Source organism: Ailuropoda melanoleuca, chromosome 6 (genome assembly GCF_002007445.2).
Source record: "Ailuropoda melanoleuca isolate Jingjing chromosome 6, ASM200744v2, whole genome shotgun sequence".
NCBI classification, from domain to species: Eukaryota; Metazoa; Chordata; class Mammalia; order Carnivora; family Ursidae; genus Ailuropoda; species Ailuropoda melanoleuca.
The window spans coordinates 121,222,890-121,238,543 of record NC_048223.1 but is presented as its reverse complement, the minus strand read 5'-3'; the positions used below and the strand labels follow the sequence as shown (position 1 = coordinate 121,238,543).

General features: G+C 45.4%; 1 long non-coding RNA gene across 3 annotated transcripts in view; it reads right to left on the bottom strand.

The window, feature by feature from the left end:
- LOC117802767 overlaps positions 1–14,697 on the bottom strand; it is a 131,560-nt gene extending 116,863 nt beyond the window's left edge. Inside the window, exons 1-2 of one of the 3 annotated variants that reach the window (XR_004626296.1) lie at positions 14,636–14,664; positions 9,149–9,300 (exon numbers count right to left, since the gene is read on the bottom strand). This is a non-coding gene — a long non-coding RNA (uncharacterized LOC117802767). Of the gene's footprint in view, positions 1–9,148; positions 10,066–14,635 lie in introns of those variants that run through there. The other 2 variants (XR_004626294.1, XR_004626295.1) reach the window with 2 other exon arrangements.
- Positions 14,698–15,654: the final 957 nt, after the last annotated feature.

Genomic DNA, 15,654 nt, shown 5'->3' with positions numbered 1-15,654 from the left:
TTCCTGCACCTCTTGACTTGATGCGGTCAGTACACAGCAGCATCTCTGAAGTGTTATTACCCAAAATGTCCTGAATTTCAAATAGTCACTGAATTTAAACTCTAGTTTATAGTACCTCAGGGACTAGAAGAACACGTTGTAGGAAACAAAGCAAAAGCTACCAGCAAAATCCAGACCATAGGGCATTTTACATTATCTTCAAAATATCTGTGTGAGGAGCACCTGAGTGGCTCGGTCAGTTAAGCGTCCGACTCTTGATTTTGGCTCAGGTCATGATCTCAGGGTTGTGGGATCGAGCTCTGCGTTGGACTCCACACTAGCCGGGAGTCTGCTTGGATTCTCTCTCCCCCTCTCCTTCGGCCCCTCCCTCCCCTGCAGTCTCTTTCTCTCTCTCTCTCTCTCTCTCTCTCTCTCTAGAAGATAAATAAATCTTTAAAAGTATATATACTGTCATACGTGAACCTTATTTGACTATTTATATAAAAAAACCATCTGTAAAAAGGAATTTTTGAGACAGCTGGGGAAATTTATGTATGGAAGGGGGAGGTGGTCATACTAACAAATTATGGCTAATGTGGTTTGCTGGGATAATGGCATAGTGGTTATTTAAGGGAAAAGAGTTCTTGTCAGCTAAAGTATTTCTAGGTGGCAAGACATATCTGGGATCTGCTATAAAATAGTTCATAATAATAATAACAGTAACAGTAATAATGAGAGAGTTAGATGACACGGCATTGCCAAAATGCTGTAACTGCTGGCTGTAATATTTTCACAACCTCATGTTGTTTAGAAGAAGGATAAGGATACTGAGAAACTTTATTATCTGCTCATATCAATGCTCCTCTTAAAATGTTAAGGCAACCACTAAACAAACAGAAATGACACATATCATGGCCAAAATTGATTAATCCAATGTAGAGTAGTTAGGGAAAGTGATATTCAAAAGTAAACCCAGGTAGACCAGAATCTCCAGTAAGGGCCTGGAATGGGATTATTCTCCATATAAACTGTGATACAACAATCAACTTGACTTGGAACTTGAAACATTCCACAAGCCCAGCAACAACTCGTAAAGAACCGAGCTGGCCCTGTCTGTGATGGTGCCTCTTTGACTGTGCGCCAGGAGATGCCCCTGAAATCATGGACTAGGGTCTTGTGCTTACACTGCAATGAGCACTTCCAGATCAGTCGCTAATGGGCACCTGCCAGCCATCACAGCCCACACCTCCGGTCAGACTTGGCAAAATCATGGTCAGGCACGCTCTCCACCGAAGCACTGGGCCCTTATGGGCTGGTACGTATGGCAACCCTACAGCTCAAGGCCTACCACCTCCACCTCACAGAGGAAAAAATGAAGCAAAACAAAATGAGGGACAGCATTTGTCCCTGGTGACGCAGCTCGGAGCTGGTGGAGTTAGAATTCATCTAACTGAACAGTCAAAAGAGCAAGAATGGATGTTGACAAGCCCATGTCTTGATCAACTCAACCCTGAAGTGAGAGCTTAATAATGCGAGAGAAACTGGAGAGACCAGACCGTAGGAGCTTCTCTACCTGGGGCCACACCAGCCCGTGCTGGGTAGGAACGGTACTTTGCGGGTGCCAATTACAAAAATAATAAAGACACGTGGCGCAGAGGTTCAATTTGAACTTATAATATCCGAAGTACAGAATATGTTGTTTTATAAATTCTCACTGACCAGGCAGAGATGGGGAAACTTCAAAACCCAGACACGTGCTAGAAGCCTAAATAGATGCTTCAATTCATTTGCAGAAGATGGGATAAAAAAAATTAGTATTTTATAACCAAAAATAGAAAGGAGGGAAAGGAGGGAGGGAAGGAGGGAAGAAAATGTAACAATTCTGGATAATCACCTGATTAAGCAGTTGCACGCAAAATCCACCCATTGGAAAGAAGAGTCATTTCTGGCACCGAGGCTAGGAAATGTCTGGGGCTTGAGACTTTTTAGGATCACCAACCACCCCAACTTAGCTAAGAGTCGGTACCAAGGATGAGTCAGTCACCTGCCAACCATCTGGAATTCAAGTGCATAATACAACCGATCTGTCAGACAGTCTGGAGCATTTGACGCGGATACAATCCAAACTTAGGAATGAAACTAAAACCCACTTCCAGCAAACACACTTGGCTGTCTCTGCAGTGAGAATGCCGTGCCGGGATAAATGATATTTTTAAAGTACAATGAAAAGGTCACTCTTGGAATTACAGTCTTCCCCCAAAACTGTGGGTCGGAGCCTCCCGGCATCCCCAGGCACTATTTTTAATGGAGGAACACTTCTAGAATTGAGCCAGGCTTAATGTCTCCGCTTTCACTTTGCTTCCCTGATCACGCACATTATTAAGAGACAAATTTTACAGAAACACTGGCAACTTAAATCCCTATAATCATGGGTCCATCCCATGAATTAAGACCAAGCCTGGGCAAATGTGCTGAGTGAGAACAATTACCAAGTTCATGGCTCCAGGTTCTGTTTACCCTGATACTGTCCAGGATAATCATTTATTTCTTGCTGCCTTCTAAGTTTTATTAAGCTGTTCAGAAAAGTTTCAGCCATGCTTTATGGCTGTGTGAACTGCCTGTGTATCCATTTCACAACTTGATTCATTCTGATTAAATTGTTCAACTGTTAATGAGTTTTAGATTGCAATATGGAGAGGCAAACAATTCAGAACATTAAGGCAGTAAAATATCTTAATATTTCACAAGTTCTCGCTGAAAACATAAAACAAAAGGCTCGTTTCTGGAAGGAGAGACTGTAATAATTACCCTCTGTAAAAATAAATGCGCTTAGCTCCCTATACATTATCCCAGCATCTGGGTAGGCACACTCACATGGAGAGAGCCAGATGGTACATGGAAATCTCATAAATACCCATAGAAATTCTGATATTTTCAAGCCAGTTGCAACAGACGAGATAACCATTTTGACATATTATTCCAAAGAATTTCGGAGGCTAGACAAAAAATTGATTTTTCCTCGCCTTACTTCACAGTCTAATGGGTTTTGCAATCTGGAGGCAATGGTGCAGGGTGGTGACGTGCAGAAGGATCTCAAGTACTGAGGGCTTCGGTGATGGATGGAAATTACGAATCAGGTGACCAAATCCTGTTCCTCAAACAGTTCCACACCCCTCCCTCTCTCACCTCCCATCTGCTGTGGGCTCCTGGCCCACCATCTCTTTCTCATGCAACGCAGTGTTTGTTTTGACAGTCACTGAGTCAAGATTCACTAGCCTTAGCCTTTGAACACTTTTCCTGGGAAATGCCCCCTTCTGGTGAGCCCTCTGGAAGTCCTAAACGTAGAGCAGGTAGAGGCCACCAAAATACTGAGGGTTGCGAGGCCTTGCATTGGTCACTTAAACTCTGGGAAATTCAATTGCTTCCTCTGTACAATGGGATTTAAAAACACATTATCAGCCTAAAGGTGAAAAGCTCAAAGTGATGATCTTCTGTTTCCTTCCGGCTTCAGAAGCCTTGCCTGTAATACACACGGGACTTCGTTTCAGACCAAGCTTTCAGTAGGGCCCAGTTCAAACTCAGGGAAAGAGGAGGGCTTGGCAATTGACCACAAAGACTCCAGACTCGAGAGGTCTGTGCACATGTTTCCTAAGGGAAAGGCATTTAGGAACCTGGAAAAGCTTGTGCCATATCACAGAATGTGAGGGGAAACAGGGCAACTCTGGAACCCGCAAGGCCAGGGATGTTATTTTGCAGATGGGAAAACTGAGGCCAGAGAAAGCAAGGGACTCACCCACCTTTGGGACCGGCCAAAGCAGGAGTGGGAATACATAAAAGCTGCCAAGAGATGAAACTCGCAGCCCAGATCCCCAGCCGGAGCATGCCAGCAGCCTGCTTCACCCATCGCCAGCTGTTCGGGTGGGTATTAGCAGCAGCATTGACAGACGAGAAGTATTAATGGATTGCTGCCCTTAGGACATATCCCAGGAAAAAGCAGAACTGAGACTAGAACTCAGGTTTCTGGCTCCAAAGACAACATGTGCTCCTCTATTCCGTGCTGTCTTTACAGAGGAGAACTGGCCTACGAAGCTGTGCTAAGAAGAGCGTGAAGTAAAAGTATGTACAGATTAAGACATCTTGGTACACTCAAGCTTTGTTTCCATCACTCCCGTCATTTGGGGCTGGTGGGACCCTACCTCTGCATTTCCCCTTAAGAGTCCCCTATGCCACCCCAAAAGGAAAAAGCCGTAATTGACATGAGCTTTTAAAATAAATTAATATAAATTAATTTTGCTTTAAGAATTCGAAAGGACTGGAAACACCCTGAGTCTGCCCAACCCAGCTTTGGCAGTGGCGATCGACAGCAGTAAAAGGCAAGGCAACTATTGGATGAATTGCTATGGAATTACCTGCCAGGCCCCAATATCCAAATTGGGACCTGAGGTATTGGGGTCCACCTGCCAGACTCCCTCATCAAAATGGCAAGTGCCCACTTGACTATGTTCTCCACTGTCTATCAGCCACAGTCTTAGATGTGAGACAACTGTATTTTGTCACAAGTCCTCTTTGAAACACCTTAATTGCCTCTAGAAAAGCCCTCAAATGCTTTTTGAAATCATGCTAACAACCCAATACCCCATAAGAGTGTAACAACACAACCTCTCACAGCATTTGTCCTGCCCTGAATTCTTGAGCATTCTTGGCTTTTAGGTTCCCCTTCGACTGACCCATATTGGCCTACACTCAGGGTGAGCCATGCCCAACCACAGAATTCGTCTGGAGGCCATCCAAGATGGATGCCTTCATACATGCCACAGGGGCTAGGCTTTTAAGAGGACACCTTAGTTAGGAAAATACTGATAACAACAGCAAGCCAACCCTCGGGCTGTATATAATTGTAGATACCCATTTCATTATAAATAAATGGAAGAAGTAAAATGGTTATGAGAAATGTTCCCTTCATGCAGTGTTTGTACGCTCCTGGAAGTCTTTTTTTTTTTTTTTTTTCTCTCTCATTTTGGTAAAGACCAAGATATCTCAATAGCAACATAAACACCATATTGTCTACTAGTTACTATAGCAACTGCTATCTGTGTAATTTGCTCATGCCTAAATTAAAGCTGCCTAGGGTAGCTTTAACTTGCATCTCTCACATATGACTTTTCAATGGTGTTTTTCTTTAGTGAGAATCGTGTCTCTTAAATTGTAGGCAGCATGCTATACCACTCTACCTCACCTGCAGCCAACTTTTGCCATTACCTGACTTTGTTTCCCCTATGATTTTAGGTATGCATCAAAGAGAGAACATGCGTTCTTAATGGTATGTGTGTATATATGACACAGTCCTAGTATTTATATATATATATAGTATGCCACCCCAGGAGAGTGCGGGGGTGGGGGTGAAAGAGAAACACGTTTTCCATCTGAAGAGAACATGAGCATCTGCCCAGCAATGAACTTCGCTGCTTCTGAACTCATCGATTCTTTTCTACCACTTCATTCAACACAATGCAAAAGGTATAACCTGAAAACGGGCATGATGGAAAGAGGAACCGAAATGCACTAAAGAAAAAGGCACAATGGTTAACCCTCTCTTCTCCAGCATCCTTCCTTGAGCCCTACAAAATAAATAAGTCAAGAAGTTCTTCAATTTTGTGACTGTAGGCAATGTGGTAAATTAATGCTCCTTAATGTTAGCACTGGATAAATGAGTTCATTGTTGAGAAAGTTCTGGACAAGCCAGTAGCCAAGTCTTATCAGCTCTGTTATATATCCTTGCTTGTGTCCACTGTGGGATACGGCTGGGAAAGGAACGGTGTCATGAAGAAAACCATTAAATACACCCGCCTTTGCAAAATATTGCCTTTCAAACTTAGGACCTAGTGTGCTTTTCTTAAAGAACCCCAAATTTTCAGGGGCTCTACCAAGATATGCAACAAGTTTCTCAAAAAACCACATTGGCACAGAGATGCTTACAACCACTCAATGAATTAACCAGTAAATATGAGCCTGGAATTAAGCCGAGATGGACTCCTTAGAAGAAATGTCAGGATCTCTGTCCAACACAGTAACCCTCAGGACAGACAGTGTGAAAGTCTCTGCATGGCAGTTTGCGGGGCTTTCAAAGGGCTCTAGGTTCCGGTGTGAGAAGCCTTTTGTGTTTTCAAGGTGTGGGGACAGTGTGGGAAACCTTTAATATTTTCATAAGCGTTCCTGAAACCCTTCCACTGTCAATGATTCCCGTGCCGCATTTATTACATGGGATCCTCTCTGCAAATACTCTCTCATATTCTTGCTTTTTTCCTGTAAAGCATTATCCAAACCCGCGCACGAGTGGTGTCAGCCGCTTGCAGCAGCTTGGAAGCTGGGAAACAGGCAGTCTCCAGCTGCAGCCAGCCCTGCCGTTTGCCACTTTAATCCTCCAGACTTCAGCCATTTCCCATTTGGTCCTTCACATCATCTCGGACTAATCCGTCAAACATTCTAGACAGCCAAGCCAATCTCTGATTGCCGAGGACTTTGCCACAAGCACTATGTCTGCTAATAAGATTTTCATTTGGAAAGATGCCAGGGCATCCATGTTTTCTATCATATATAAATACTAAGATTTAATAGCTTCGGGTTTTGTTTAATGTTAACGTCAACTATTAAAAAAAAAAATAGAAAAGTCCTCAAATGCCTGGCCCGACAGTGAAATGCCCCACTGAGAGCTATTTGCAAGGGTAATGTTGTGGGAACAACATTCATCTTGGCAACAGCTTCATTAGCCCCATCTAGCTGACCTCTCCACATAATGTTGTCAAATGTGACGGGCATCAGATTATTGGGAATATGGAGATCAATAAATATGCAACACCGGCGCTTAGAATGCTTCTGGCATTGGAGCCATACAAATGCCATCTACCATGGCTCCGACTCACTGTCATCTGTCACACCGGCTAGAAAATAGACAAGCTTAAGGGGAAGGCTATCCGTAATGGTAAAATATATGGGAGAAGATGAATTAGACAGGGAGTGTGTAGTCAGGGTTCTGATGCATGATGGGTCCAAATGAGAAACAGCAGGCAAACATTCTGCAGCAACAGCCTGCCTTCTTTGGGGAATGGATGCAAATTCTTGCCGCATGGTCAAAAGCGGCTCTGGGGTCCGGCTTCTGTGTTTTTGATGTCGGCTACCAAGGGAGTTCCGGCTGCATCTGGGATGCTTGCTAAAAACTTGGAGTCTCTTGAGTCTACCGTGAGCCAGCCAGACCACCCACTCCTGGCAAAGTCCTGTGAGTGTCAACCACACCGCATCCTTCCCTACGATCTCCACCCGAGGCCCCAAAAAAGTGCCCACATTATCCAGTTACACCAGCCTCAAATGCCTACACTTTCAGGTCCACAAAAGAGAAACCGGGTTAACTGAGAAAAGGCACTTCTGGGGTCCCTAGGTTGCTGGTGGTCCCAAAGTTGCCCAGATAATCAGACCTTTGGAAACCACCGCTGATGACCAGTTCTCTGTCGGGCCGCCCCATCGAAGGTGTCTGCACGCTGCCTGCCCACCCTGCCGGGAGCCAAATGCCACTGTCCGCTCTCTGCTCACATGGCTGCCTGGAGACCCCAGCTGCTGGCCCTCGTTCGGCCCGCAACAACGTCTTCCAGATTCCCCAGAGCAGGCACCCCTGTTCATAAACCCTCCTCTCCTCCCAAAAGTACTTGAGGCCAGCCAAGGACACCTTTAAATAAAAGAAACTTAAAGGAAAGCAAGTTCTTGACGCAGCAAGCACGGAGGCTGTAAGGCACACGTAGGCATACACACAGATGCCCTGGGCCAGGCCAGACACATTCCCCCAACCCGATTAATGTCGACGACCAAAGATGACCAACATGCATCCATGCCTCTACGTTTTAAGAAATGTCACTCGTCTCTATGGAAAAGAGAACAAACAAGAAGCATAAAGGTATTTTTGACGTACACTGTTCTGAAGGTACTTGGCTAGTAATCTGCAGCCGAGGTACACACCATACCTTTTAGCACGGCTATTTATCTCTGAGGGAGAATGCTGCCGTACTTACGATAAAGGCTCTGTTGGACCTCTTCATCAATAGCAAACCTTTAAGCACAGCACATCTCATAAAGAGGAGTTCCACTAACACAGACTTCAAAAGGCTAGAACTTGATAATTCAGAAATAGAGCTATATTAAGTGTTCCAGCAGTCCATCCATAAAAGCCGTCGTATATTCTAAATGCCAGAGTCCTCCGAGCAACATGACAGGTCTATTAGAATAATAGCAGGGGAAAGCATAATTACAAGTAATCATTGGCTGGAAAGGAGCGGGTTGTTTTTGTAGAGCAAAATGCCGCTCTGAGTCCCGCGGAAAATGCCGCCTGAGCCGCAGCGGCGAGGGCAGATAACCATCGAAAATAACCATGGCGCAAGCCCAGCACCATTTATTTCTATTTATTAAGAACTCTTTGTATACCTTAATGTTTTCCTGGTGAAATCATCTTAATTTAAGCCCACATTTTCTTTGGATAAGATTATTCTGTAATTGCTACTTAGAACCAGCCACTATTTTCTATACATTTGTTGGTCAAACAGTTCGGGTGTCTGTCTTTTCCAGCCTGACGGAGAAGATCATTCCATCAAGCAGCAGCTCCCGGTTGGCTCCGTGGAACCATACTGAATACACACCATGAGTCCCCCCCGCTCCACCCCAAGACAACGAAGAAAGCTTGGCAAAGCATTAACTTCATAATCCCCAGCCTAATGACTGTGACCGTAACAAAGGCTAGGGCTGTTTCACCAGTGGGGGCAGCAGAGGAAGCGGCATCTGGGGGCCTAGGATGCTCCCTACAATGGGACTGCAGCTGATGCCAGCAACTCCACCTACCTGGCAGCTGTTGTTTACCCTCCTCCTTAGCTAGAAGGATTCCCTACCCTGCTCAAGCCCTTCCAAGTTTCCAAAATGCAGGGGGGATAACAGACCCCATCTGAGCCTTGTCAAGCTCAGAAGGGAGCCAGCGGGGGGGTGGGGGGGTTATCAGCTCCACTTTGCAGATGTGCAAGTTGAGACTCCGGAAGGGAAGGGACTCCCCAGAGGTCCCACGGTGGCAGATCTTCCCACTCTGTGATCCCGCCCTGACAACATGCTTCCGTGACACCTGGTTCTCCGGCTCACTTACTTTATGGGACGTGCCAGGGAAAGCAAAAGCCACATGCGTGGGGCTGTACAGAAGCCAGGTCTCAACACACTGCAACGGGGCCCCGTGCTCAGCCTCCAGATTCCAGGAGACAGTGAGAGGCTCACACCTGACGCAGAAGGCCACCGTGTTCCCTGCGTAGAGAGAGACACACTCAAGTCAGAGTCACCTGGGTCTTGGCATCGTTCACTCACGGAACTCTTACTGATTTACGGACAGGGGACCAGAAGTGGAGGGAGGTGGCAGGGAAGGGGAGTAGAGGGTGGGGAGAGACAGACTGAAATCTCATTGTCAGCCCAGCCACAAGAAAAACGCACCTCTGATGACCTAAGAATCGCAGGTAGACTGGATGTGGCACATGTGGGCCAGACCACGGGGAGCCAGGGTCCAGGAAGTCACTTGGAACCCCAGCTCCTCCACTGACTTTCCAGCCATCTGAATCTGGGCCATCGACGTAACCTTTTTGAGCCTTGACATTCGCATCTGGAAAATGGGAGTAACAATGCCACCTGCCTCACAGGGCTGTTGTACAGCAGGAGACGACCAAGGTGATGTGCCCAGCACAGGCATGGCACACGGGAAGGGCTCAGTGTGTGGCCTTTGATTTGATGTGGCATAAGAAGCCAGAGGAAGGAGTGGCCCATGCTCCCTGGTTCTTAAGCCTCCTGGAGGCTGTGAGAGCCCAGCTGGCCCTTGGAGGCTAGCCAGCAGTTCTCCAAAAAGCTAACACCCCAGGCCTTGTCACAGTGGTCCAGAAACTCAACTGGCCCCTTGGCAGGGGCTCATTTTTAATAAAACCTTGATAGAAGACCCCGTTGGAGCTCTGTTTTGTTGGTACATTTGCTTCTCACACTGACTCAAAGCAATGTTGTAGGAGGCAGGGCTTAAAAGTCTTTGGGATTCAGGGGCACCTGGGTGGCTCAGTCGGTGAAGTGTCCCACTCTTGATTTCAGCTCAGGTCGTGAGATCAAGCCCCACATTGGGCTCTACATGGAGTGTGGAAACTGCTTAAGATTCTCCCTCTCCTTCTCCCTCTGCCCCTTCCCAGACTCACCCCAGAAAAAGGTCTTTGGGATTCAGTAGCATATCAATGTTGCTTATAAAGTTATACACACTCCTTCCTCCCACTCAAAACATTCAGGTTTAAAATTAATTTGGTTTTGAGATAGCACCACCAGGATTTCATCAGAGCAAGGCCCGAAATCCCAGGCCAGTGGATATACTTTAAAATTCAGGCTCTTAAGGACTGTCAGCTTGTCCAGGATCAGATCTTCACCCTCACTCGTGGAATAAAGCTCCCATGATGCTCAGCAAGACCATATCAAGACAAGACAAGACTTCAAGAAAGAGGGTGACAATGATGGCGGTGGTGGCACTAATGGGAGGGTGACTGTGACGACCGCGTAAGCAGGGACAAGGTTAGGCGCAAGCCTGGTCTTGAACAAAGGGTCCAGTTAGGCAAAGAAGGCCGATCCATCAGTTCACGTCGTCGGTGTGAGTCATGAATGCTGGACCTCAACTGAGTCCAGTGGTTTACTCCAAGTCCTGAGACCTGAGACAGTGCACCTGCCTTCAGCTTCTGGCTAGACTAGCTGTGGACCTCCAAACTCAGAAGTCTAACAAAACGTTTTACCCAGGAGAAGATTATCGACCCCCAACATAACCACCTTAAGCATATCCTGGGCAAGGAAAACGCACACACAGAAGTTCTCCCAAGTAAGCACGAATCCGCAGTCACGTTACAGAGACACACACCTCCTGTTCTACCGAACAGCACACGTGTCCCCACCACTCGCTCCATGGAAACTGGCACGTAGCCTGGCCCTCCCCTCCTTGGCCCCACTATTGGGTTTGTAGGATGATTTCTGAAATCACCTCTTGAAGGAAAGCCTCATTACCCAGTGACATGTTGTAATCCCAGCCAATGCTTCCAGAAAAGTTTCAATGTCCATTACATTAGCTAGCCTTAAAATTGAATACAAATCCATTTTAATCAATATGTTGTAATAAATAGATATTAAGGCGCCATAGCACTAATGTACAGGTAGACTAATTAAAGCGCCAGCATGTGCAGCACTCACATACCTCAATTTTCTCTACAAAATCCTTATTGAACCGCTACTTTAAAAAAAATAATTGCATTTGCAATTAGAAACACTGAAGTTACATTATCGATTTTCTGCTAAAAACCTTTTTAGTAAACAAGCACAAACTACATTCATTAAATGTAAGTGCTTGGAGCTATGGTGTGAAATTCAATTCAGCCATTATCATGAATTACACTGATTATTGCTATAATTATTTTCTCTTGGATACAACTGCATTTCTGTCCCTTGCTAGTTCTGTTGGACATATAACCATGTTCATTTTATAGCTAATAATACTCAACTGTAGTCCCAGCAATTACTATCACTTATACAAATCATTAAGTTAAGCTACGGGTACCTAGTAAGATTCAAAAAAATTAAGTAAAACATCCTTTTTTACCCTTGAAATAACTAATAGCATTAAAGAACAAGGAAAATTACAGATGTTAACTGATTTACTGCGCAAGCTTTAATCACCTGTACTTGACTTGTCAGAAATTTCTGCTGTCCTAAACACACATTTTGAGAAGAAATCCACCAACTCAGGGGTTTGGGGGGAGGGTTGGGGGTTTGGGGGTTTTTTGTTTTTCTTTTTTTAGGAATGAACAGTCGGACTGGATTCTGTGTCTGCAGCATTCTCAAGGAGGAAAAAAAGCCATGATCATTTGGTGGGTTGCAAGAAAATAGATTCTGTACTTTGATCAGATCCCAAAAAATGGCTTCGCATTTTCTGTGCTTGTTTGTTTAGGAATCTTATTAACTGAACAGATTATAAGAGAGAAAACTCACCTTTACTTTTTCCTCCAGAGGCAGCTGTGGCTTTATATACTTGTTAAAGTGAACCCTCCAGAGGAAAAAGCTACATTCAAAAGAGACCTCCCTTTCTTCCCTGGGGCGAGGGCGTTGCACAGACGGGGTAAGGGCAGACGTGTCTGGGCAATATTCCCTTAAAGCAGATGTGGTCTCTGGGGGTCCTATTGAGGAACACCCTCAACAGGAAAACTGGTGGGGCTGAAAGATGGAGGGAGGGAAGGGATGGGGGAGAAGTCAGTGACATTTTCAAATTTGTGTATACATGTGTGTATATGGAGACAGAAACAGCATACATCACTAAGAAAGGGTTTGCAGACTCTGGTCTGCCCACGCTCGCCAGCCTGGAAGGCTCTCATCCCATTTACCAAGGCCACGCTCCCGAGCCCCTACCAGAGGAAGACCTCATTTACAAATAGAAAAGCTTCCTCCCGGTACGTTTAAGAACCCTTTGGAAAGTGGGCCTCCCGGGCCTCCTTGCTAAGCACCCCTCAGCCTCCTTATCATCTGCTTGTATTTTTTTTACTGCCTTCGTCACTGGGTACCAGAGGGCCCAGCGCTGGGTGAGGCCCTGGGTGGGGAGGTGGGGAGAGGTCAGTGAAGCAGAGACCCCCAGTTGGGCGCCCTCAACCCCGCGTGGAAATGGGAATCACCTTCTCGGGAGCTTCACCGGTTTCTCAGTAAGCAAATTTTTGTAGCATACTCTATCTACCTCGTTCATTTTTTTAAATGTGGAGGCGAGAGGGAGGAGGCCTACAGAAAGCCATACACAAAATTTTAACAAATAAAAAAGAAGAAATTAAGTGGGCCTGGCATGGACTAGAATCCAGAGGTGGGGTTCACACACCTGGCTCAGCACCACAGGGTCCTACAGGTTGCTAAAAGACAGCCACAATTCTGGCTCAGAGCTTCCTAGTGGCCAAAGCAAAATAGAAAACACAACCTTAGGGACATCAGGCTCACTGCTTCCAAAAGAAGATGTGTATATTTAGAAGTAAAAATCTTTTAGTCTGAAAAGAAAATGTAAACAAAATCTGGCTTAAGATTCAGAAACCAAGAATTAAAGGCATCTTTTTAAAAAAGCCAGATATTACTTCTTTCTTAGACTTTGTTTTGTTTTTTCATGGAATATAAACCTCTGAAGAGCATCAGTGGGAACTCTGATCCTATTTCTAACTATAAATAGAGGATAAAAAGAAAGAAAATAGGACAAAATTGTGGCATCGGCACATCTTAAAAGCAGAGAGATAGTGTGTGTTCACAACATCGCACCAGGTGTAAATTAGCTGATGTATGCCATCGTTCTGGACTAATTAGAACTTTTCCAAAGCAGCGAAATGAATTTTCTGACCATTTTTGGTCATTCAAAGTATTAATTGGTATCACATGTGCACTACAAAGAAGTCATTTTACAATTCTTTAAAAAAATTGTAAGAATCTTTTTTTTAAAGACTATTTCTGGCTTCTTCTATCTGGGAGATTACCTGCAATAACTGAATACAATTTTAAAATAATCAGAAGTCAGAATTTTCAGCACCCTCCTTTTCTCAATTTTAAATGAATGGGCTTTTTTTTTTAATTAATGCGATTGATAGTAATGACAGACCGCTATCACAGGAAGCAGCAAAGGGAAGAGACAGGTGCCCCTCTAACACAGGCAGGGTCACACACGCGCGTGTCTTACACCCCCAAGGAAGAAAGGTTTTGTTTTTTTTTAAATACTAACAATTTGGCTATATCTGGTTATCTGTCTGGCTTGGAGTGTTTCCTGGGGAATCACATTCAATAGGTGGGCTTGAAAATGCAGAAGAGGGAAAATTAAATTCCTGGAGATAGTGGAGAAGAACTTCCTCCGAAGAGCCTTTTCCACAGCGGCTCAGAAACCTGTAATCTGACCTTCAAAGTAAAAACGGTTTGTTGCATTAGTTCTGCTCAGCTGCCCATGAATACTAATTGCAGGAAGAATTGACCAGCCAGTACCTGGGGGCAGGAACACACAAAAGTAGCCGGGCAAGGCAAACAATGAATAAGGTAAAAAACGAGCATCCACACGCCTATTCAACTCCACGGGAACTGCACCAAAACCTGAAATGACAATGAAGCCAGTATCTGCCCCTTGCCCCCCAGAGACTAGAGGAAAGAAGAGAGGCAGCCACAGAGAGATTAGGGTTGGGGGGGGTAAAAATAATACATGCTTTTGCTCCCATCTCTGTTATTCCGCTCTCTTCCTTCTACCCCCTCTTCTCTATCCACCGTGAGGAGGAACTGTTGCAATTTCCGCATAGGGTCAGGAGCTGAACCTCTGCGGGCCGAGGTTCCCTTTCGCGCCACATCTCCACCTCAGAGACACCTGGAGGGTGGAAAGAAGCCTGTGGGATAAAGATGGGCTTGACTCTGAAGTTCAGCTCTGTGATTGAAATGTACTGGCTGGAACTTACGCCAGTCACTAAAACCTCCCTGGGCCTCAGTTTCCCCCTCTGTAAAATGGAGACAGAAACACCCAGATCACACAATGCTGAAGACGAAATGAGATGACGTGCGTCGGAGAGAGCAAGCACAGAGCAAACACTACCTTCTCAGTATTTCCCACCGACTGACGAGGAAGCTGCTGGAACTTCTGGTCACGCGGTATCCCCGCCCCTTCCTGGAAAGAAGAGCCTCCATCCACGCCCCCGCCACAGCTGACTGGCCAAAGGAGAGCGGGCTCTACCAACCACATTCTCTCTTCCTGGACTGTGGACTTGGGCCAGAGGTCCACAAGGCAGCCTTATGGGAGAGGGAGCTGGGGGTGGGGGGGTGCCCGACATGGCTTCCTTGTGTTGCGCAAAAAAAGTGGGAAAAACGCAGCAGCGGGCTGGAATCAGCTCACGCGCACTTGCTCCCAAGGGCTGATTTCTAAATCATCAGGAGTTCTGCGAGCAAAATTTGTTAACACAGCCATTATTAAAAATTAAATTAGGTAAACTTACAGATGAATAAATTATATTAAGAACAAAGGGACACTCAAAAAAGTATCACTTCCTAATCTACATTATGATTACATTTATTATTATTACTTTACATTTTATTGGTATCTATGCTCCTGAGAGTCTGGTGGATGGGCCATCGAATGGTGAGCTATCAGACATCTTTTCCCAGCTCTACCTTCACGTGGGTAGCTTCGGATCAGCCATTGTAAGAGATTCCCCCCATGAAAGACTCCCCCCATGAAAGACTCCCCCCAGAAAGCTGGTTGGTAGACATCTACCAGAACACCAGTGGAAGCAAACTTCCCCTTCTCTGTGGGGACAAAAGACAGCAGATGTGAGGAGAACGGGGCAAGCTCTCCTATTCCAGCGCCATGCCATTCCAGGAATCTGGCTGCACTGTTCTTGCATGCTTACAAGGAATGTCCTTTGTAAGGCTGAAACCAGCTCAAGGTAGTTTCTGTGTCCCAGTCTTAACCAATGCACAAGACATAAAACCAATGAGAACATCGCACTCTGTTTTGGGGTCATTTTAATCTATCCTCAGCTAAGCATAATAATAAAGCCCTAATCACTAGTCGACCACTATTGAGATTTTTTTTTTAATCTCCGTATAATACACCAT